Below are 23,285 nucleotides of genomic sequence, written 5' to 3' on the forward strand. Positions count from 1 at the left end.
TTGGTTAAGAACAAGGGCTGGCCAGACAGCTCAGCAGACTAAAGCGCCTGCTTAGGCAGGCACAGCAAGCAGGGTTCAATTCTCAGCATGCCATGCCAGTCCTGCCCCCGGGGTATGCTGAGACAGCGATTGAGACTGGATGTGTTGGCGCACGCCTGTAATCCCAGCACTTGGGAGGCTGAAAACAGGAGGATCACTGTGAGTCCAATCTATGTAGTGACACCTTATAGACCCTATAATAAAATATTTAAAAAGGTCAAAAACAGTTAAGCATTAACTGCTCCTTTCAATAAACCAACAGAAATCAGAAGTACAATTATCTTAGCTATCTCGTGTGTGTGTGTGTGTGTGTGTGTGTGTGCTTCCCTTCCATCTTTCTTTCTTTTCTCCTTTCCTTCATCCCAGTTATTTCCTTTTGAGCAGTGTCCTTCCATTTTACAATATCTATTGTATCTTTCAGATTTCATTTACTCTTTCAGGTTCTTACACTAGTGAGACAGTACAATGTTCACACAATGGAGTCTCATTTATTTCACTTATGACTATGTTCTCTAGTTGCATTCATTTACCTATAAAAGGCTTGAGTTTATCTTTCTTTATACCTCAGTAATACTGCATTGTATAAAAATACTACTTAAAAGAGCGTCATTCTCCCTGGACAAGGATAAGTGGGGACCGCTGCATCCAGAACAGGAGGTCTGTTCACCAAGCTGGGGGCCAAGGCAGGAACTCTAACAGCCCCTCCACGGCACTGTAAGTTGAGAGAAGATGCGGAGCACAGCTCGGCATGGGCATCTGTGGCTGCCTTGGAGCACTGAGCTGTGGGGCCTGGGTGTGAGCAGGAAGATCATCCCTCTGGAAGAAGCTGGGGACAGCAGTGGTTCAGACCATAGGTGGCCATGGGTCAGTGAGGGGAGCTGGGTTCCAGATATGTCTGACAGGATTGTTGATGGACTAATCAGATCGTGGAGAGAAAACATCAGAGAAGATATGGAGCATCTTAACCTCAGCCATGTGGACCGTGCGACTGGCCATTCCCCAGAGAGGATAACTACACAAAGCTTTGGCTTGTGGCCACCCGAGGGAAGAACTAGGAGGGTGATCTCCTGCTCCCCATCCTTATGCTCTCTGCCTCCCATCAAATAAAACAAATGACCTGCTGCTAAGGGGGAGCCCTAACAGGATCCCACAATATGTATGTGTCCATACTGCAAGGCCCTGCCAAGGGCCTGGAGGGAAGCTGGACCTTCCTGTGAGGCAGTGCAAGCCTCAGGCCAGCAGAGGGACAGAAGCACCAGGGACATAGTGAGCAACAGCCAGATGGAGGGACACAGTACACGAAGGTGCAGCTGGAAACAAGGACTGCCCGTGCTGCTGCTGCTTTCTGAGGGTGATCTTCTGAGGCCAGAGACCACTGGAGGGTGCAGGAGGGGAAGTTGAGGCCATCATCTGTCCCATGGAAGTCTGTGACAAAGGCCACAGCCTCTAGCTATTCCCAGATCTCAGCGCAGCTAGATTTTTCCTCTGCCACCTGAGAAAAGGATCCAGCCCAGGGAGCAAAAGGAAGCCGCAGAAGCAGGAGCCCATGTGGATGAGCAGCGACACTGACGGCGCCCAGAAGGCAGGGGCTTCCAGTTCCTGGGCTGGATCACAGGCAGGGACAGGAGCTCACGTTGCACCACGTCTGCACCATGCCACAGCATTTCTGTGCTTAGAACAAGGTGCAGGAAAGACAAGCCCTACACCCCAAGGGTAGGGAAGACAATAGGCAGAACCATGCGGTACACTGCCTGCTCCCTCGGCCCCAGCCATGCCACAGAGGAGACAGGAAATCATTACTCACCACTGCTAGGCCAAGCCCTGCACACCGGGAAATAAATTAGTCACCCAGTGACAGGCATCACCGGGCACATCCGCATGGCATCCCACCCATCTGGAGGGAGTCGCCCCCAGCTGTTCTTCTCAAGCCTCTGAAGGATACACCCCTGCTCTACCTCCCCTTGTGGTATTGGCCTGGAGTCTAGTCCCACTACACAAATGTGCATTTACACACACACACCTGCACATATATGTACACACCATGTACACACCTGTGCTCCAGTCTGGCAGAGAGATGAACACGAGCCCAGTATCCTGGGTGAGCCACACCCCACTATCCACCTACCTTGCTCTTTTCAACTGTACAGAGTCAACAAGAGCAGATTTAGGGACACAGGGTCCAGGGTTCAAACCCAAAGTGACAGGCAAAAGGAGCTCACTCTGCAAAGCTGCCCACTGAGCTGAACCGCAGCCCAGGTGTCCTGGCGCCCTGGCCCAGTCCACACCTGCTCTGTGAACTCTGAGGACCAGATCTCAGCAGTTGCTCTGCAGGCCCCTACACCTCCCTCCTCCACTCTGGGGGTGCATAACTCACTCCCACTACCCCAGGAAGGCCTGGGGTGCCCTCTAGGGGTGCTGGGTGTCCCAGACAAGGCAATGCCACTGTGCTCAGTGCATCCTCCGGCCCAGCACAGCTGGCTGCAGACAGGCTGTGGCTAGAGAACAATTCTATGCTGAGCACTGAGGGCAATCCTCAGCAGGCTGAGTGCCAAGTACCAGTCATGGCCTCTTCAGTGGCCAAGCCAGCCAGACCCCACCTCTGGGCTCTGGTGCAACAGAGCCCTGGCTCTGTCCCTCCAACTCAAGACCCACACCCAAGTGCACACTCACCCAGGTATGGCAGAATTCGCCCTGATTATTTCACTCCCACAACCCCATAGGACCTGAGCCAGCTGGTGCCCTGGGTCCACCCATGTGTTCAGACTCAGGCAACACATTGGAAGGCAGGTGTCTAGGCCACAAGGTGCAAGACAGGAGGCAAAAGATACAGCCATCAAGAACAGGGAAGCGAGTGAGGCCCACAGCAGGTGACAGGGCTGTGACAGGCCCCAGCCCCCACACCCTGCTCTTGCTGCTGAGATTAATCTGCCTGACAAATCAATCCTACCCACTTCTGACTTCATTACTTATTCATATAATTAGACCCAAGTTGGGCTTTTTTTTTTTGAAGTAGTGACTTCCAGTTGCTCTGAACATCTGGATTAAGCTCTGGCTGTTTTTCCCCAGTAGCTGAAGAAACACTTCCAATTTAATGCTGTGTTTCTCAGAAAGGGTTACCCCAAATACTGAGTGAGGGGGCACTGTGGTAGCTTTAGGACAAACAATAAGGAGACAATGTGGAGGCAAGGTCACCCGATGCAGACACTATGGGGTGTGCCCACGCCACAGGCAGCAAAACTGAGACCGAGAAGGCATCAGCCTGTGGTTGTGCTGTCCTAGAGCCAGAGTCTGGTCTCTGCACCAGGTATCCCCCAGAAACACCGCCAGTTGGCTCCCTGTTTAGTCTCCTGTGGTTCTTGGCCTGACACAGGTTGCAGTCCTAACTACTCAATGCATAACTCTTAATGGCAGAAGAACATGTTCTTCAGGGAAAGTAGAGCCCCGGGAGGCAGGTGTCCCTTGCCAGCAGCGTCTGAGTCCATGGAGTCTGTACTCCCCTCCCAGCCAGAACCTATCAAGCACCTCCGGCACACCAGGGGGAGAGAGGCAACCACGCTCCCTCTCTAGCAAAGATTAGAATCTAGTGGGCGAGACTGACATTAGTCAAATAAGAAGAAGATGGATAATGGATCACTGTAGAGTGAGAGGTGCTCTGAACGAACAGCTCAGGTGCCACAAACCTGCCTATGTCTACTGAACCTGAGGACGCAGGTCCCTGGGAGAAGGCCACCTGGAGGACCAGTGGCTGGGAGAGATGAAAACACAACAGAGTTAACAGGCCCACGGGGGAGCAGGGACAGTGGGCAACTGCTTCAAGACTATTAGTCCTTGTAAGAGAAGATTCCGGAAAAGCCAGTGTCCCTGGCTGCAAAAGAAGGCCAATGTCAGTTCCTCTTCTGACCCTCTGACCTGCTCCAGAAAACTTCTCATCAGCCATAATCCATGGAGAAAAATAAAACACTATACATAAAGGTTTTCACCAAACATTGTCAGGAAGAATTGACTGAGAAATGGAAGCAGCCACAATGGCCAATAACAGGAAACGTTAGGTAGGTTATGAAACGTCAATTCTTCATCTCGAGCAATCATTAAAAATGATCATTACCAAGGTTCTGCAGCTACGCAGGAAACGTTCATACCAGGATGTTAGGTCAAAAAGGCAGAACATAAAATTGCATCTAGATTATAAGTGCTTATGTATAAAATCACTGCACATGCGGTCAGAGAAGAATACAGAAAACAAAAGTGAGGCCTGTGTCAGGCAGTAAGCCGATGAAGCTCCTTCTGGTGCTGGCACATGCTTTCTGAAAGAGCAGGTGCCCTGCACCTGGGCACATGCAGGGGCAGGCCTGAGCTCAAGCTACAGCTCTGTACTTTTTTTTAAGAGCAGAATATATTTACTGGGGGAAAGAAAGCTCCTGAGACAGGGAAAGAAGGGGGACATGAGCAGGTTGCCCCCAGAAGCTGTCTCTTCAGGGATTTTTATAGAGTAAAATCATGTGGTGAGGCGGGTCTAAGGTGGAGAACATGGGAACTCGCTTAGATGGGCATGAGGTGGGACAAAATGATGGTCAACCAATGAGATTACAAGCGCCATGGCTCAGGGAAAGTTGATTAAATCAGAATCAAATAGGGAAGCGAGTCATGCAGCAAGTGGGCATGAATACAGGACAGGGTCTCTTCCAGGTGGGGGCTGGGTTAGTGACTCTTTCAGGCTCATTCAAGGTGACTGATACCTATCTGGAATGTCAATCCCTGATGCCCATCCTTAGGGAGGTATATGGCTGCATTTGTTTACTCTTTTGTCTTGAGGTCTAGCCCACAAAAGGGGTGTCTGTCTCTTCCAAAGTCACAAATAATACATTGCTCAGTGGGCCCCAGATATCTGACACAAGCTGCAGGAGTTAAGAGGGTTAGCAGGAGTGAATTTGTCCCAGTTGATAGAAATTGCTGAAAAAGTGTTTCATAGTAGAAAGGATGCAGAATGGCAACAGACAGAAAAAGAGAAAAGTGATGCTCGCAGCCTACAGGAAGGAAGGCCAATCGGGAAACAGGGAAGAAGTCATGCTTCCCAGAAGCTCTGTTCTCAGGCTGCTTTCCTCCTGAATCCCGGCTCCTTGGGGAGGCGGACACAGGCTCTCCTCTGTGAGGTCAAAGGTATAGCTAGGGAAGCCAGGGAGGAGCAAACGGTGGCCAGAAGTGGAGCGGTTCAGGGCTAGGCACACTTCAGATGAGGCCATGAGACATTTCAAACAGTGCTGGCTGTCAGCACTGCTGCTTGCTTGGAATGGAGCACGGTCCACCAAATTGTCCTGTCATTTCCTCCAGGACTGGAGACTTCCATGAGGGAGGTGTTCACACACGTGTGCATTTACACACATGTATGCATGTGTACCTACACATGCACACATGTGCGGGTGACCCTGTTGCATCTGGTCCCATGTCACAAGGAGAGCAGAAGCTCCCTGGGCAGGGGCAGCCCCAGCCCACAGCCACACCTGCGCCAGGCTCTGCCCTGCCTTTCTCCACAGGCTGGCCTTGTTTATATTTCCATGCTCCATTGCTTCCAGTCTTTGCGATTTCCCACTGTCCATGATTCACCTCTCCTGCGTATACCTGGGAGACCTCTGAGCTCCCCCAAACTCCCATCAACACCTTTTAGAAAGGTGCCTGGTACTGCCCACTTCTAGAGGTTGCTGGTGTTGATCTCAGCTTCTCCAATTTATTTCAGGGCAGTCCCTGCCACAGTGGCTGCCCTTTGTCCTCTCCCAGAGTGCCCTATAACCCCAAGCCATCCTCAGCCTTGCCCAGGTTCTTGGCTCTGTGGGAAAGGACTCCAGAAGCGCACTTCCCTCCTCACAGGCCGCTGGCCCTACCGTCCGGCCCTTTCCCAGCACCACTCCTCCCACCACATCGTTCACAGCAAGCATTTGTACCCACTGACTTTCCTTGTAGGTGCCTTTCGCTCTCTGAAAGTCAAAACCCCCATCTCCCCAGCTACAGTGACGTCCTCCGCCTGCTTTATGTCCAGATGTCAGGAGCAGAGACCAGGGGAGAAACAGGGCTCCCAAGGTGAGAAGCAACAGGGACCCTTTGCCGCCCCTACCTAACATGGCAAGGTGTCCTCAGCAGGGGACTCATTAACTGGCTCCAGGTGGCCCTGTCACCAGGCCCCTGGACAAAGGCCACCCTCAAGGTCCCAAAGCCAAGTAGTATCGAGGCTCTCTGGAGGCCCTCGCCAGCTCTACAGCTGCACCGAACAACCATCCACACTGCTTCTCGTCCTGATGTCACATGGGCCCTGCAGCTTCATCCTGCTGTCTTGAATGAGGCGTGAGGGTGGGGCCACAGAGGGCCACCAGGTCACCGAGGAGACCTACATCTAGGTCTACACACATCACTGGCTGGTGACCCTGGGTTCAGGCCAGATCGAGCAAGCCCCTCTGGCTTTCCAGAGCCAGGGCTCCACTGGCATCTAATCTTGCTCCCATAGGCTAACTCCAGCAAGTGGCTCAGCCTCACCAAGCCTCAGAGTCCTCAGCTACCAAGAAGCCTTCTAAGAAGGCCATTTCCAGGTAAAAAGCATACTGTAAAGGTGCAGCACCGGAACATACTCAATAAACACTTGTCACTGCCACGCCTTCTTTCACTCTGGGCCACACCATCCCCGATCCATTCTCCCGGATCTCCCTCTGCAAAGGCCTTCCTGAAAGGGAGCAGAAGGACCAGGGAAGCCTGTACTAGTGCTTCTCCTGACCCACAAAGTGCCCCAACCACAACAACCACCTGCTGCAGAAGAGGGCACAGAAACCAGGGGATAGGGAAAGACTGCGAATCCAGGGTGGTGCCAGCTCCACTGCTCGGGCCTGGGCTCACTACTGCCCCTAGCTCCAGGCTTAGTGTCCCTGTCTATACTGCCCTGTTCTTCCTCTCCTCCCCCCCACCACTGTAACACTGGGGAAGGGGCGACCCACACCCCTTTCATCCTAACAAAACTCAGGGCAAGCCATCCAACAGGGGTAAGTGGCCAACAACAGCCAGTAGCCCCTCAGGCCAGAGCATCGCATACATCAAGACAGAATCAACCCAGTACCCTGGATTCACAACCAAATACAATCCTTCATGCATTCACTGAGTATACAGTTCTCCGAGTCCTGTCTGTATGAGGCATGACGTGCTAGACATGGAGAACACAGGAACAAATGTGGCCCAGTGTATTAGCTATTGTCACAATAATGCTGCATGACAATTACCCCAAATGCAGGAGCTACAACAAGCATCACAGGTTATCACAGACTGTGAATTGGTAGGATCAGGTCAGCTCCTCACTAAAGTTTTATGGTTCAGCTCAGTGACTCTGGTCTACCCCCTAGGTGTCTCATTCTCCTTGTCCAGTGGGTTTTCAAAGGCTTGCCCTTTCTCCTCACAACAATGAAATGGACAGAAATTCAGATTAGAGGTGGAAATAGCCACTACCTCCTATGCCCCAGGCTCAGAACTGGCACTGTCACCTCCACATACATGCCACTGGCAAAGAAAAATTGACAGTAATCCCAAAGCCAAACAGGGAGCACAGCCTGCATGTGGAGGGAGGATGGCCTGGAGAAGAACAGGTTACCATGCACTGGGCCACACCTGCCCTCTTCCCAAACACTCTCCAGACCACACAGGAAAAGCAGGGTGTCCAGAGGAACAGCTCCCCGGGGTCTGCCTCATCGTTGAGGCTGCTTGTGATGCAGGGTCTTTTTTAGCCTGAAGAATACCTATTTCCTGCCTCATTTCATCTAGAAATTACACAGACAGGAGTTCTCAGATGTCCGACAGGCAGAAAAGAGGAGAACTGGGGGCTCAGAGTATTTGCCGAAGCTGCGCTGTTTCAGCTATCTGCACTTGGTGAGAGCGGCCACAGGAAAAAGAAAGTAGATATGGTGTCCACACCTTCTAAGCTAACGGATACCAGAGTCTGGTTGGACTAATCTGTCATGTCATTAAAGAAGTCAAATGATTCAAACTAATGGGAGAAGGCACTGAGAAAGACAGTCTTAATCCTCAGGATGGTACCCTCTTTTGGAAAAAAACCAGAGATTTCTAGGTGACATGTGATACTCTGGGCAAGGCAAGGACACCATCTTTTGGAGATGTCCCAAGCACATCTCTATCCACGTGATGATCAGAGACCTCAGTCCCTACTCAGAGTCCCACAGCCAGTGAGTGGCAAAAGCGAGGGTGCAGGCAGACATTTCCTTGAACGACTCTGTAGGCACTAGGTGCCCGTGCTGGCCCAGCACAAGAGTCACAGAGGTCAGCCAGGAGAGGACAGAGCACCCAACTGGTGCCGTCAGCTGGGAAAGGGGGACCAAGTACTGGGACCTGGGACCCCAGGGCAGGTCCAGCCCATGGAGAATCCTCAGGCCGTGTCTGAAGGGTGGGAGGTGGCCCCGCTCTCCCGCACAGCCTCGTGGACCCATCTCATCGGCCAGGCGCAGGGAAAGGATGCTCTTCCCCGCTCCTCAAGTGAGCATCTGTTTCTCTCAAAGCTGTGAATGTCACGTCAAGAATTTCCAATTACCTTCCCCTTGGTTTTATTTAGCATCAGTGTATTGGAGGCATAATTAGTCGGAGATGAAAACCTGTATTGTTCCCTTCTCCTCAGCAATGAAATAGGTTTCCAAATGTGCTAACAGAGACGCTCCTTCTCCAAAAATGACAAAGAGCAAGTGAAGAATGAAAGCAGGAGTGAAATACAGATTAAGGACACCACGGCCCAGGAGAGGCGGGATGCAGACTGTGGCGGTGACGCTGCCACGAAGCTCCCTCCATGAATCTCACCTCTCTGGCTCCTAATGAGGACAGGTCTCTGCCACAGAGTAAAAGTGACACCGATGGAGATGAAGGGCCGGTGTCCATGGACAGGATTCTAAGGAAACGTCATGGTGTTACTGACGAGGTGTCACACTACGCTTTTCCCCCCAGCTCAGCCCCGCACAGAGCCTGGCAGCCTGCACAGAGAGGCGTAGTCTTCACCTTGGCCGGGGCTTCCCAGAATTGGGAAATTTTACAGTAGATGGCAGATGAAGGTTTGCATACCAAGTCTCGGATGTCCTCCTTGACCCCAGCCCTTGCCAGGACTTGGCCTCTCACCTCTGACTCATCTGAAACTTGCCAATGTGTGTCTTCAAGGAACTCACTTGTTGGAGGTACACAGCGATGTGTTTTCTGATTCAGACAGGGCAGCCAGAGAGAAACAGGCCTTGTCACTGACCTCTGCCGATGCCTCATCACAATGAATAAAGCTCTACTCCTCTCCCAAGCCACAGAACCACCTCTCCAGCCTCGCCATGCCATCCTCCTCTCCTCTCCCTCCACCCAAGCCATGCAGCCTCCTGTCCCTACCTCACTCTGGGCTCTGCTCCCACCTTGGGGCCCTGGTGATGGCCCAGCTGGCCCCAGAGCCCACAGCTGCCCAGCCCCACCCTGTGTGCTTTCTCTGAGGCCTTCTCCGTACCCTTTGCCACTGAACAGTAGCCTACTTGTTCCTCATCCTCTCTCTTGTTCCTTCACCTAAATGTGAAGTCCCAGGGCTGTTAGCCCCAGCAATCCCAGCACCTTGCTGCGTGTCATTGCAGTCACTTTTCTTGTCTCTGGGACACCATGGCTGACACCGCAAATTGAAGAAGAGAAGGTCAGTTTGGCTCATGGTTTCCATATTCCTGTAGCTCCAAAGATGGGCAACCTGGCTGAGGGGCCTGGCAGGCAGGAAGCAGAGTGCAAGCGAGGAGTTAGGAAGGGAGATAAACAAACGCTGCCCCTGGGCCACGCCTCCAGAGACTCACTTCCTCTAACCAGATGCCACCTCCTAACAGCAAGTCCTCTGGGAGCCTCAGAACCCAGTCATCTCCCACAGATCCCACCTATGATTCTGTGAGGCTCTTGGGGGACATCTAGATATAAACCACAACACAGGGAATCCGACACACAGCAGATGCTCAGGAAACTCTGATGGGCTCCGCTGCCGCAGGGAGCAGGGGCTGGTGTATGAACAGGAGTACAAGGTGTGTGTGTCTTCTAAAGAGATGAAAGACTACTATAGGTAAAGGAAGGCAACACTGCCACAAGGCCTCAGAATGCCAATCCAATGCTGAGCAAAGTTACAGGACAGGTTTTACTTAACATAAGTAGGCACTTTCTCACTGAGAAGGCGACCACCCACAAAATGGCTTCCTTGGTAGGCGGGGATGTCCCCCTCTCTAGAAAGACGTAAGCAGAGGCCCCTCCTGGAGGCTGCGTATTGGAGATACAGGCTTCCTGACATCAGGGTCCACAGCAGCCATGTCAGCTGCATCTATGCAGTGTCAGGACAAAATCCCATCTGAATACTCCTTCCCCGGTCCACGGGGACCCCACAGAGCAGCTCCCTATCCTTGGGCTCGCAGGCCTTTATAGGAAGAAAAGAGCAGGGACACAAAGAGAAGGAGACACATGCACTACATGGAGTGGCAGATCCAGAGATAGGGAGATGGAGGCTTGTGAGCACAGGGAGAGAGAAGGAGAATGAGGGTTCCAAGAAGGTCCAAAACCTGCCTTAAGGAACTGCTTTGCATGTCATTCCTTTTCTTCCCAATGTGATTCTACCCAGACACTGGGCCATGACACACAAATGAATAAATCACGGATGAATAAATACATAAGGGAAAGGATAAATGCACCGGGCATGGTGGCACACACCTGAGAGGATTAGCAAAAGTCCAAGGCCAACCTGGACTACACAGAGAGACCCTACCTCAAAAACAAACAAGCTATAGAAGAACAAATGAATAAAAACGCAAAATCTACTGGTTACAGAAGTACCACCTCTCTCCTGTCTGTGTTAGAAGTGCTAACATCCAACACTAGCCACTAACGATTGCCCTGTGCTAGGCGCCTATTCCAGTGCCTGCCATGGATGGATGCTCCCCCACTTACAAAAGTTACACCCTCATAAACTCATCATAGGCTGAAGTGTCCTAAGTCAGTGCCATTCTCAGTATACCTAGCCTCCTGGTATTTCAACTTAGCAACACAGAACACCGAACGGTGCTTCCCTTTGTGATCACAAGGTTGACTGGGAGTTGTCGACCTTGCGTACATGACCACATGTCAGTAGCTCAGTGAAATTTTGAGGATCCATCTTTGAATCTATCCACTGCCACCACCTTCAACACTACCATCATCTCTATTACCACCACCACCACCACCACCACCATCAGTGCCACTACTACCACCACCATCAGCACTACCATCATCACCAATACCAACATCATCTGAGTTACCACTACCACCACCATCATCAATGCTACCATCATCTCTACTACCACCACTACCACCACCATCCCAACACTTCCATCATCTCAATTACCACGACCATCACTACCACCTCCATCACCACAACTGCTACCACCACTACATCACCACTGTCTCCATTTCTTTTCTTGTTGCTGGGACAAAATACCTAACATTCAGAATTAAGGAAGGAAAGGTTTATTTAGCTCATAGTTTGTGGAGGTCACAGTCCATACTTGGCTGGCTCCAAGGCAAGGTGGCACATGGCAGAAAACAGCAGTTCATAGTGGCAGAAAATAGCAAGAGCAAAAGGGAGAAGTGGCAGCAATGGCACTTCTGGGGGAAACAGAGAGCAAAAGCCACACTGGCAGCAAGCACCTTCAGTAAGACATGCTGAATATGCACTCGGCCCAGTATTCATCCATTCATTCTGAGAAATACACTATACTCACAGGAGATGCTAATAACAGGAGAAATGAGTGTGGTGTAGATGAGAACTTTCTGGGCTGTCTTCATAATTTCTCTGTAAGTCTAAAATAATTCTAAAATTAAGTTTGTTCAAAAAAATAAATGGGTGTCAGGTATCACCTTACATATAAAATAGCATTCTAAAATAGTTCTCAAACCTATTTCCTCCTCCCCAGTTATCTCTGCCTTGGCTCGCCTAAGTTTTGGCAACCATCCTTTCTCCCTGGCCCAGGTATCACATTCAAGCCATCCTGTGCCTTGCGCCACCAGTCTTCAGGTCATGGGCTGTCCCAGTGTTGCCCTGGACCATCTTAAGGACACAGACTCCTGTGTGGCTGTCCCAATGCAGCATCTCCGTGCGCTCTCCCTCCTTGCCCTCTCCCTCAGCACTAACAGGCCCCTCCCTCTTCCTCTCCATTTGCCCTCTGGCCTTGTGCCCCAACCAGTCCCCTGCTGCTCCCCAGAGGGGCACTTCCTTCCCCAGCTGCCCTCCCTGGCTAACTCTGGCGACCCTTCACAGTGTAGTTCCACAGTTACTTCCTCCAGAAGCCTTCCCTCACCCAGGATAGATGGGTGGCACTGAAGGACACCTCCCTAGTCCTATACTGTCACTGGCTATTCACTTTACCAGGGGACAAGCAAGCCCTGCCACCTGCATTTCTCAAGCAATAGTTTCCAACAAATGCTTATGAAATGATGAGTGAAAGACTGGGGAAAAACAGTGGTGTGAGAAATCATGGCCAGCGATCCGGGTCTTTTGTTTCCAGGTTTTAAATTACAAATTCTACTCTCTACAACTCCATTAGCCTCACTAGCGTCCTACATAACCACATCCCATTACAGGGCAATGGAATGGGTTACTAGATTTCATTACTACAGGATAATTAATGTCAAGGTATTGCCAGTTTGGGCGTAAATATTAAATATCACCTTCTGAATAACTACTCTCTAACTCTATGATTATAGCTTAGAAATAATCGCTTTTTGATGTGCAGTGCCTTTGTCATGGAGAAGCAATGCCAAGCAGAATACCGGCTTTGCAGACCACTCATCCTCCAGGCTTGAGCCTGGGCCCCCAGCACACCAGCGCTGGCATGGCTGTCTCTCACGGTCATGGTGTGACGGCAGAGATGCTGGAGGTGCCCATGGGACCGTGAAGACAATGGTCATGGCCACTGCATCCAGGCCTGTGGTTTCTCTCAGGATCTGTCAGCCAGTTCCCTCGGGAGGTCTCCAAGTAAAACTTCTCTTCATGGCTTCTATGTCATTCCATGACATGATGCGAGAGGAACCACAAAGAGCGAGGACGCCCCAGGCACTGTGGCAAGGGAGCGACCACACCCACGTCAGAGCAGAGGCTCTGCTCACTATGGGCCAGGTAAGTCTCACTCCGAGTTCCATCCTTCTGCCACCTCCTTTTCTCCAACCACCTCAGCATTCTTTCTTTAGTGTCTTTCTAAAGACTGCAATTTCATTTTCTTCCTTTGCAAAACCTTTGCCTGCTGCCAGTCACCTTCAGAACACTCTCAAACAGTAGCTCCATGAATGTTCACACCATAAAAGCCAACTACGTGACACAGTTTGCCTAACCTAGTCTTCTTGCCACCCAGGGCTACTGCTGCCAGAACTCTGGAGCACACACGCTTCAGCTTCTTTCAGGCTTTCCAGGTCACTCACACTGCAGGGCTGAGCAGCCACCCAAGCAAATGAGCACCCAAAAGCCACCAGGCTGTGGTGTGAATTCAGAGGCCAGTGAAGAGGAAAATTGCCCAAGCCTCCAGCTTTTCAGCCAACCTCCTCTGGGTCCTGACTGGAGCCACATGATAGATTCTGAGCCAGGACTGCCCGACTGACCCTTGAGCAAATCTCTGACCCAAGAAAAACATGAGAGATAATAAAATGATCGCTGTTTCAAACCACTAAGTTATGGGTGGTTTATCACACAGCACTAGATAACAAAAACAAACATCCAAGGGCATGAACAAATAGCTCATAGATCTTCTTCCAGCAGTGCTCTGTGTGGTCCTAGCCCCACTGTGGAATAAGGAACAACACGCTGGTGCTTCTGGTTCTAACATCTTCCTGAAACACTCACTCATATCCCAAGATCACAGGACATATCGACTTCACACATTAGGGAGGCCTCAGCTGTACCTCATTCTCAGCCCAGAAATGAAGTAACAGGAGCCACTGGGCTCTTAGTGGCTAAGCTGAGGCCTTCAATTACTAATGACAGAAGTGATGTGGCCAGGCACCGTGGTACCCCCTATAATCCCAATACTCAGGAGGCTGAGGCAGGAGAACCTTCAGTGAGTCTGAGGCCATCTAGGGCTACATAGCAAGATCCTGCCTCAAAAAGATAAAAACATAAGAAGTGATGCCAAAGGCAAAGTGGTTCTGATGGGAAACACCAGTGTCATAGCAGCAGCACCAATATCACCAGCACCAGCACCACCACCACCTCAATACTACCATGACCATGACGTCCTCATTGCCAGCACCATCATCCCCATTGTCATCACCGCCATCACTGTTGTGACCATCACAATTGTCATCACCACCACCACTGGCCCATCATCACGGTCATGGCCATCACCACCAGCATCCTCACAATCACCACCACAACCATCCTTATCACCTTCACCATCATCTTCACTGCAACCATCACCATTATTATCACTGCCATCTCTGTCACCATCATCACCATCACTATCACCACCACAGTAGTATTGGAGACATTTTCTGAGCACTTACTCTGTGCCTGGAACTGTCCCAAGAATCAATGTACCGTCCCGCTGGGCTCTTGGTGAGATCGCTAGAATGTGGTCCCACCACTCTGCCTACCTTAAAGACTTGGAGCAGTTTTAGGTCTCATCCATTGTAGCACACAGAGTCTAACCCCAGATGCACACCTCTGAAAGCCAGACACACTCCTGCCCTGTCTGGTTCCTCACCCCCCTCTGGAATGAGCAGAAATTAAATTCCTTACTATATTTGCAGTCCCAAATTTAGAGAGAGCCAAGTAGTGGGACTCCTAAACCCTGATCCTACACTGAGTTGAAGCCAAAGGCCTCTGTGAAAAAAGCAAAACCACCCCCTGCCCACATTCACGGAGATCGACCAATGAGCCAGAGACACACTGACGTGTTTCCCATGCAGTGACCATCCTGCGCCTGGCTCCCCCTCCCAGGAAACAACTTGAAGACTGAGAAGCTATCACACAGGTCCCTGCCTGCCCCTCCCCCAGCCGTGCACCTAGCTGGGGGTCCCCTACTCGTACAAATTCCCTCTACTGCCTTCCTTTGGAAGCTAAAACCAGCAGACTTGAAAGGGCACTGTCCTTCCAGGAAAGAAAACACCCTGGCCATTGCTAAGGTTGTCTACAGCCTATGCTGCCACACTCATTTTAGAGTGCAACCCCAGTGTGAGGTATTGAGGGGGTTGAGTTTAACCCAGTGACAGTGTTTAGAGGTCAGGACCTTGGGAGATGACAAGGGAGAGATGGTCATTGAAGCAGACTCTCATGATTAAATTCCAGTGGTTTTAGCAGGAAAGAGCCCAGAGGAAATATGAGTTTTCCTTGTCTCAGATACTCTGTCACATTGGGCCTCTGCAAACAAGAAGTCTGTGGCCAGAACCATAAGCCAAAATATACTTCATTTCTTTATGACATAACCAGACTGTAATACTAAGAGATAACAAAGTTCAGGCTTCTGGCTCCTCTGGAAACATAAGGAACAGGGACTACAAGCTCTGTTGCAGGGGCCTTGGCAGGGTCTGGCCCTCCTTTTCAGAGCAGGATGTGCCTCTGGGTACCCCCAGCCTCCTCACACTCACCTACCCTGTTCCTCAGAGTCCTGTCTAGGTGTTCCCAGCATCCAGACTCATGGTGTGTGTATAGCTGATGGTGATCCCAAGGGTGGCTACAGCCATTCTTATAGAACCCGTTGGTTGTTTTCCAACCACCTCCCCAGTTAGAGAACAAGCCAAAAGCTCATGTGGCTGCTGGGACCAGGTGAACCCACTTGCCCGCTCTAAGGCAGAAAGGACCCCGGGATACCTTGCCCCTGCCCCTGCCTGTAAGCATTGTTGGGGGAGCCGCTATTTCTGCCCAGGTATTGGGCCTCTGGCTCTGTTCTTCGTATGAGTTTCTTCTCTCTGGCTTAGCTTGCAGCTGTGTAGGGGCACAGGCATGTGCACCCAGTACAAAGGGCCCAGGGATAAGGTGGTGGCCCAGGCACTAACGAGTGGCTGAGAAATGCCAGTTTGTCTGCAGAGCAACTGTACAGATGGAAACACCAGCATCTGACCCTCTCTGAAGAGCCCAGTGACCAGCCCTGGTGTGACTCCACTAACAGCTGTCCCTGCTTACCCCTCACCTCCCTTGTCCTCCAAGGACTCCAACAGCCTGAGAGACCCAGCCCTCAGTCCCAGCCAGGCCAGCCAAGGGCCATGAACACTTTGTCACTACCCCTCTCCCCAGCCCAATGTACACTACATCTGGATTTCCCCCCTTGGCTCTGGGAGCCCTGCTTCCTGACCCAAGCAGGTGAGGAGCAGCCCTCCGGAGGCACTTCTTTCCTGAGTCACTGATATTTTGACTTTGACCTTAAAAGGCCCCAGTCCATTGTGCAATCTCAGCTGAAAACCCCCACAAATACAATAACAAAATTACCGTCTGCAAAGTGGCAGTTAGCTCAAGTCATTCCCATGGCAACCCTCTGGGAAGGTGCTAATATCCAGTTTATGGAGTGTAAACAGGCTCCCAAAGATGGCCCTGAAAGCTCAGAGCTGTGAGCAGCTGGGACCTGTTTGCTCCCAAGACAGTGGCCCCTCCTCCGTGGAAGCAGCCCCGCTATGAGTGTGGGGGGCCCTGTGTTCAGGAACTCCTGAGAGCCTCAGCCTTCCTTGATGGAGGACAGAAGAAGTGAAGTGAAGAAGAGGCACCTTCAGGAGGTCCCTGCCTGACTTTTTTTGGGGGAGTACCAGGAACTCGGGACCTCTCACTTGCCAGGCAGGTGCTGTGACACTGAGCTGTATCCCCGGCCACTCTGCTCGAATCTTGTCATGTACCTCAAAGTTCAAGTCCTGACAAGGTCAGTCAAATCCCCTCAGGATTTATCCTGAAACCCTTTACCACAGCTTGTAGCTCCTTTGTTAGTGTCAGCCATGTGGATGAGTCACAGCCATTGCTTGGCCAATGTGCTCTCTGTGAAAGTCTGAGAGAATGTTTTCTCTCCATGTGACTCTCCTTAAGCACACTCTACATCGTCAATCACTTTCCTCTGTGGCCCCATAATCTCCTTGATCAGAAAATTTGGGACACAACTAAGTTACAGGATGTTACAGTACAGGTTCTCCTATGTCCTGAGTCCTCACTGACCTTGAAAGCCTAGGGCCAAAATGTTGGCTGTCCTTGCAGACCTTCTTTTTCTCTAAGTTTTGGTCTGCAAACTAAGAAGACAACAATATGCAATGTATTAATTATTGAAACTGTCCTACTAATGGGTTTTGAAACTGTCTCATTGCTATTTGTTTCTCAATAAAATTATTAAAAAAAAAAAAGTTCAAGTCCTCTGTCTCCCATGTAACAGAAGCTGTTCACCTGCCCTCTCCAACCCTGGAGTCCCTAGGGCTTCCGGGACCAGGTCTGCATACATCTCTCCTGGTAAACACTTCTGTGGATGCTCTACTGCCAGCTGGTTGGGTTCTTCCACCCCTACACTGGGCAGCAGCTCCTTTCCCTGGCTTCCTAACTCCAACCCTGGAGCATGGCCCCTGTCCTGGCCACCTCCCTAAACCACTCATGCCACCAAGCAGTGACTGAAGGTGGAGATGTGAGAGTAGAGCTCCAGAAAGAAAGGCCACAGTGCAACCACACACCAAATGCCAACCAGCCACACTGCTTCCCCCCGGACCCCCATTCCTGCCATCACAACCCTGATGCCAACCACTGGCACATTCCAAAGCGTGAAAGGACCTCATTCGGGGTCACAGGATGGCGGATGCTCCTCCACCCACTTTACGTTTTCTGTCTCACCTTCCTCTCCTTTCAGACAATTTCCTGGGGACTCAGTGCCATGGCAAGCTCTGCCTGGGAGCACAGTCGGAGCCCTGCACCCCAGGACAAGTGGGAGCAGAGTCAGAGCCCTGCACCCCAGGACAAGGCACTCTGTGCTCTTGCTCAGAGGAACTTTAGGGCTCAGACAGGACTGCTCTGTGGTGCACATGGGGAAGCAAAGCTTAGAAAGAGAGGAAGTCAGTAGGAGCTGCCTGTGCTCTGTCCCTGGACAGAATGGGAGGAATTAGGTGTCTCAAGAGTCCTGGAAAGCCGCTGCCTTGGTCAGGAAGGGTGAGGGAGTAGGGGCCAGTGGAGGTGTGCTCGGGATAGGGGCAGCCTGGGAAATGGACAGTGCTGTCAGAGATACCTGACAGCAGGCAGAAGTACCAGGAGCCAGCGAGACCAGCGCTGCTCAGCACCAACAAGGGAGCCCTTAAGTGTCATCCCCAGAACAGGAGGGGCTACAAGGGATGAACAGAATCAAAGGTCATAGGAAGGACATGACAAAGACCTGTGAATGCTCCAGAAACATGACAGCTGTCCCTTGCCCTGCTGGCTCAGCCAGGCCCTAAGTTCTGGCTGCCTCTCCCTGCACTGAGTTCCAAACCCACCCACCAGAACAAACTCAAGATAATGTCTCTTCCCTCGCGGTCTCATTTCCTAGAATTTCTAAGGGGAAAAGAAATGCATTTCTCAGACTCAAAGCACTTTTGCTAAAGTGCTAGGGTTTTAAAATCCATAAACAGTAGGACATAATTAAATGCAAATGTGGGGCCATATTTTAAAATTAACCTTCTATAATTAATTAGTAATTTAAAATATTCTGGTAAATGATACTTAAGTGACACGGAATTATCCTAGCTCTGAGTGATAGAGTTGTCTGCTACGGATTTGCCAGGGTGGAGTGACAAATATTTGCATATATCATGTGGGACAACAGAGCATTGTGATTACTTAATTTACCTTTGCTATAAATGTATTAAAAAAGCACAGTCTTTATAGTCAAATCATGAGGCTTTCACTTGCTGCAACAGAATCTGAGAAGCAAGCAATTGCCTGGAAGCAGGAAGGCTCCACGAAGGATTAAATGGGCACTGCCACACACACCCACGTCCCCACTCTGGAGCAATGGGAGGGCTCCGACAGCTGGTCCCACACTCTGCCCTCCCATCTGCCATCAGCATCTCCCCCTCTGCTGCCCCTGTCACTCTGAAACCACCACTTCCTTCCCAGCACTGCAGTGCCTGACCCAGGCTACTCTGCAACCAGCAGTGCCATCTGGGATTCAGAGTGGGGGTGGGGAGCATCGCGGCTGCACGGGGCACATTTGTGTGTCTGACCTCAAGGGCTGGATGAGTCTGAGGTCCCGTTGTAGTAGTGCATGTGGCTGTCTGGTTGTGGCCGCCCATCAGGATGCATCTGTGCCTATGCGCAAGCGCGCACGTGCGTGTGTGTGTGTGTCTGTGTGTCTGTGTGTCTGTGTGTCTGTGTCTGTGTGTGTGCGCGCGTGCGCCTATATGGCCCAGTCTCCCACCCTTGCCTGAACTGCTGCTTACCACCAACCCAGCCCCCACACACTTGCCATCTCTCTGCTCTCTCTGTCTCCTGCTGTCCTCTGCCACATGCTGCAGCTGCCCCATGACTGTCCCACCTGCAGGAGCAGCCCAGATCCTGTCTGTTCACCTCTCCTGGCCTGGGGCAGCTTCTTAAGCAAACCTGACCTACGTACTAGCAACAATTTAAAGGACAGAGTCCTGCTCACAGACTGTCTTTGGACTTTCTGACCAACCAAAAAGGCCACCAAGGCACACAGAAGAAAGACCTGGGCTTTGGCCTTTCTGTTGGAAGTAAGAAGCAGGACCCACTAAATCCTGCCCTCAGGCTGCTGTAGACACCCACCCGAGGGTGCGACTCGCTCATGTGGAGGCAGATGGCCCTATTACTGTGGGACACACACAGATGGACAATGACAGGGCCCTGGGGCCAGGCCAGTTATACCTCTTACCTTGGGAACTGTGAGCAAGGAACACATCTCCTCCACAGAGTGTTGTGGTTTGTGTCTAGTTATCCCCGCAAAAGCCTCAGGTAGTGATGGGTGGTGGGCTTCTACAGCTTGTGATTAACTCATGATCCAGTGCTGGGATTATGAGGGTGAGTGCTGCTGGGATTATGGGTGTGAGTGTTGCTGGGATTATGGGCATGAGTGCTACATCTCCAGATAACCTGAATGCAATATATGGAAGGGATAAAGGCTTGCTCTCTGCTGCTACCACTGCTCCTCCCTTTTTGCTCTTGCACCTCCCTGGGAGCCCCACCACCTGTCTTTCCCTGACTCTCCACTATCTATCCCTGACGCCCTCAGAGGTCCCAGTCCACTCCAGGTGCAGGGGTCTGTCCACACCTCTATCTTCCCCACCAAGCTGGAAGCCCCAGGAGAGCGAGGCAAAGGTGTGGGGCCTGGCACAGAGCATGGCACAGCACCATGGCTGTTGAAATCTGCAGAAGGATGAGGCACTGGTGTGGTGGGTGTGAAGGATGGCAAAGAGAGCCCAGGGGGGAGAAGGGAGAGTTAACACTTCGCAAAGGACAGCCAGGGGTCTCGAGGTGGGATCTGTAACATGAGTCCACAGGGGCGCCCTGCCAGGCCCCAGTGAGCTTGTTGCGGCCCACCTTCCCCCTGCCACCAAGGCCAGGGACCCAAACCTGCCACCCGTGGCCAGTGTGGGATTTTGTGAAGTGGGACCAGACAGAGGCCACCTGGGGATACACTGGGAACACTGCTCAAAGAAGCAGTTCCTAGTGGGTCACACAGGGTAGCCATGGATGGCTGTGTCACACAAGACTTATTGCCAATGACCATGAAAGTCCCATCTTAGCAACAGACTCACATTCAGCACAGTGTGAATGTATGTATCATCCTCCTCTCCTATTCCAGCTGCCTTGGCCTTTTGAGAGGGAAGGGGAGCCTTACAGCTGGAACAGCCACAGGATCTGGGGGGCTGTGGCTCCCCATGACATCCCCTGGGGTACACTAATGAGCTATTTGTGGAAGTGGGGTCCATGGCAATGACTGGGCTTCATAACATTCAGGCCACGTCCTGGCAGTGGGTCACTCTTGAGAACACAGTCTGTCCTGTCACAACAAAGGATGTGGCATCCATCAGTGCAAGATGCCAAAGCCCCAGGCAATGACAAAGGCTCTGACAGGGACGGCACTGAGAGCCCTGGCTCCTGGGTCAGACAGCGTTCACCTGATCTACCCCCTAAGCATGCTCCAGAGATACATGGCATGAAACCTCAGGCAGACCTTGGCCACAGGCAGCTGGCTGATGTCTCCCCCCATGAAGCCAGCATGGCCACCCATGACAGGAAGTGCCGTATACTGTGCTCTCTGCCATTCCCCACCGCGGAAGAGTGGGGCTCAGGAACAGGTAAGACCCGGACTTGAATTCTGTTTGGTCCCTTAGTGGCTTTCAGCAAGTGTAATTTTAAGTGCACTGTTAGCTTGGTCCTTTTTTCATTTCCTCCTCTGCAAAGGGTGTCAACAAAAGGACACATGAAGGGCTCCAGGAGGTGACAGCCTCCCCTACCGCAATGCTGGGGTGGAGCTATACCCATAGCTCCCTCTAAAGGCAAGAGCAGAGGGCATTTTGCCTGGTACCCAAAGTCCTAGTATTGTCCTGGCTGTCCAGCTCTGCCACCACTTCCTGAGCCCTGTCACTTTTGCCTGACACTGACAGTATCCCCTCCAGGGGCATCCAGCAGTGCAAGGTTTTGCAAACAGCCCGAGAAACAGAGAAGACACCGGGCTGGAGCCAAGCTGCACCCAGAGCTACAGGGGTTCACAAAATGAATCACTTAGAAGCAGTGTCTTTAGGCAAGTTGTGTGGGAAACCTCCAAGAGTCTGGAGAGTGGAAGGAGCTGCACTCATCTGGAAAGGGGATGTGGCCGTATGGGCAGAGAAGAGGCAGGTGCTGCTCAAGGAGCTACGCCAAATGTTTTGTCACCTCTGCTGCCCCCTTCATCCTCATTTACAGGTGCGACGCCAGGTACAGAAGCCAAGCAAGCTGATCGAGGTCACACAAAGAGCAAGCAGAGGAACCAAGACATGACCCGAAATCTGTCCAAGTTCAAAGCCAACACTTTCCTCTCCCAAGCTTCCCAGGAGAGGGGTAGCAAGGAGGAAAGGCAGGTACAAGAGAGAGCAAAGAATGAGCAAGAAGAGAGGAGGATCTGGAATTAGTGCCCACCATACCCAGAGCAGACGCCAGCTGGGGATATCCAGCAAGAGGAAGTGTCCACGAGCAGGCTTTTGCAAGCACCCTACGGTGCATGCTCTGAGAACGCCTGGACACACACAAGCGCACTGAGCCCGACACTGTATCACATCCTGCAGGGAAACATGTTCCAGTGGAAACACCAGCCGCCGAGTGGACATCACACCCAGCTGACCACCCGTGCACGAGGGGCCTGATTAATAGAAAGCACCAGGGTGGCTGCCAACTGCACCAAATTGTGTTCCCAATCTTACACTCTCCAGCAGCGGCAGGCTTTGCGCTGGTTCTGGAGGCATGAGGTAGCATTCTGAGTAATAATTAATGAGAGGAGAGTAGAACAAACAAGCAACCTGCATCAAATGGCAGGAGGATCATTCTGCTATTGCTTCATTTGGCTTTGGATCAGAGAGGGTCAAGGCGCAGGGACACCCACGGGAGCACCCAGCTGCTCGCCAGGACCTATTCAATCTGCTCTGCTCCTAATCACCCCACATCTCTTCACACCTCTCCTCTCTAAAACAACTGAGGGCAGAGAGACCTACCCCCACCTCCTCCTCCCCTCTGCCACAGACCCCTGAGCCAGCACCAATCAGCCAGCTCCTTCTAGTGCAGAGCCTTCTAGTTTGTTCTCAAATGAATGGATCCTTTGTTAAACCAGAGGCCCTGTCTTCATTAGTAAGTCCTAACCCCTAATAGACGTGTTTTTCAAAGAAACACACAGTGATTATCTCAAGCACCAAAGAAACAGGCATGCACAAGGTATCATTTGACGACAGGCAACAGATACCTCCTCCAGCTGCTAACAAATCCCACAGCAGACCTGCCCACCTCTGCCGAGAGCTAGAAATGTATTTCATTCCTAGATGCTTACACCTGTCGACAAAGAGGAAAATTAAAAGGAGAAAAGAAGAAAAAAAAAAAGAAAGAAAGAAAGAAACCTCAGAAATTGCTGGCAGTGACTTGTAATCAGGCTTCCCACTGGCCACCCTACAGCCTCTCAGAACCCAGGCAGGCCTCAGTCACTGTTGGGGACAAATCTGCCACCAAGTCATGCCCGGCCTCACCGCATGGCCATGTACTGTGGCTGAATGTCCGCAGCCCGAGCAACACGTTCAGCTCT

General features: G+C 51.5%; 1 protein-coding gene across 1 annotated transcript in view; it reads right to left on the minus strand.

The window, feature by feature from the left end:
* Positions 1–23,285, minus strand: part of Grid1 (glutamate ionotropic receptor delta type subunit 1) — a 719,620-nt gene that overhangs the window by 507,925 nt on the left and 188,410 nt on the right. The window lies entirely within an intron of this gene.

Source organism: Octodon degus, unplaced genomic scaffold, assembly GCF_000260255.1.
Source record: "Octodon degus isolate 3935 unplaced genomic scaffold, OctDeg1.0 scaffold00132, whole genome shotgun sequence".
Lineage (NCBI taxonomy): Eukaryota > Metazoa > Chordata > Mammalia > Rodentia > Octodontidae > Octodon > Octodon degus.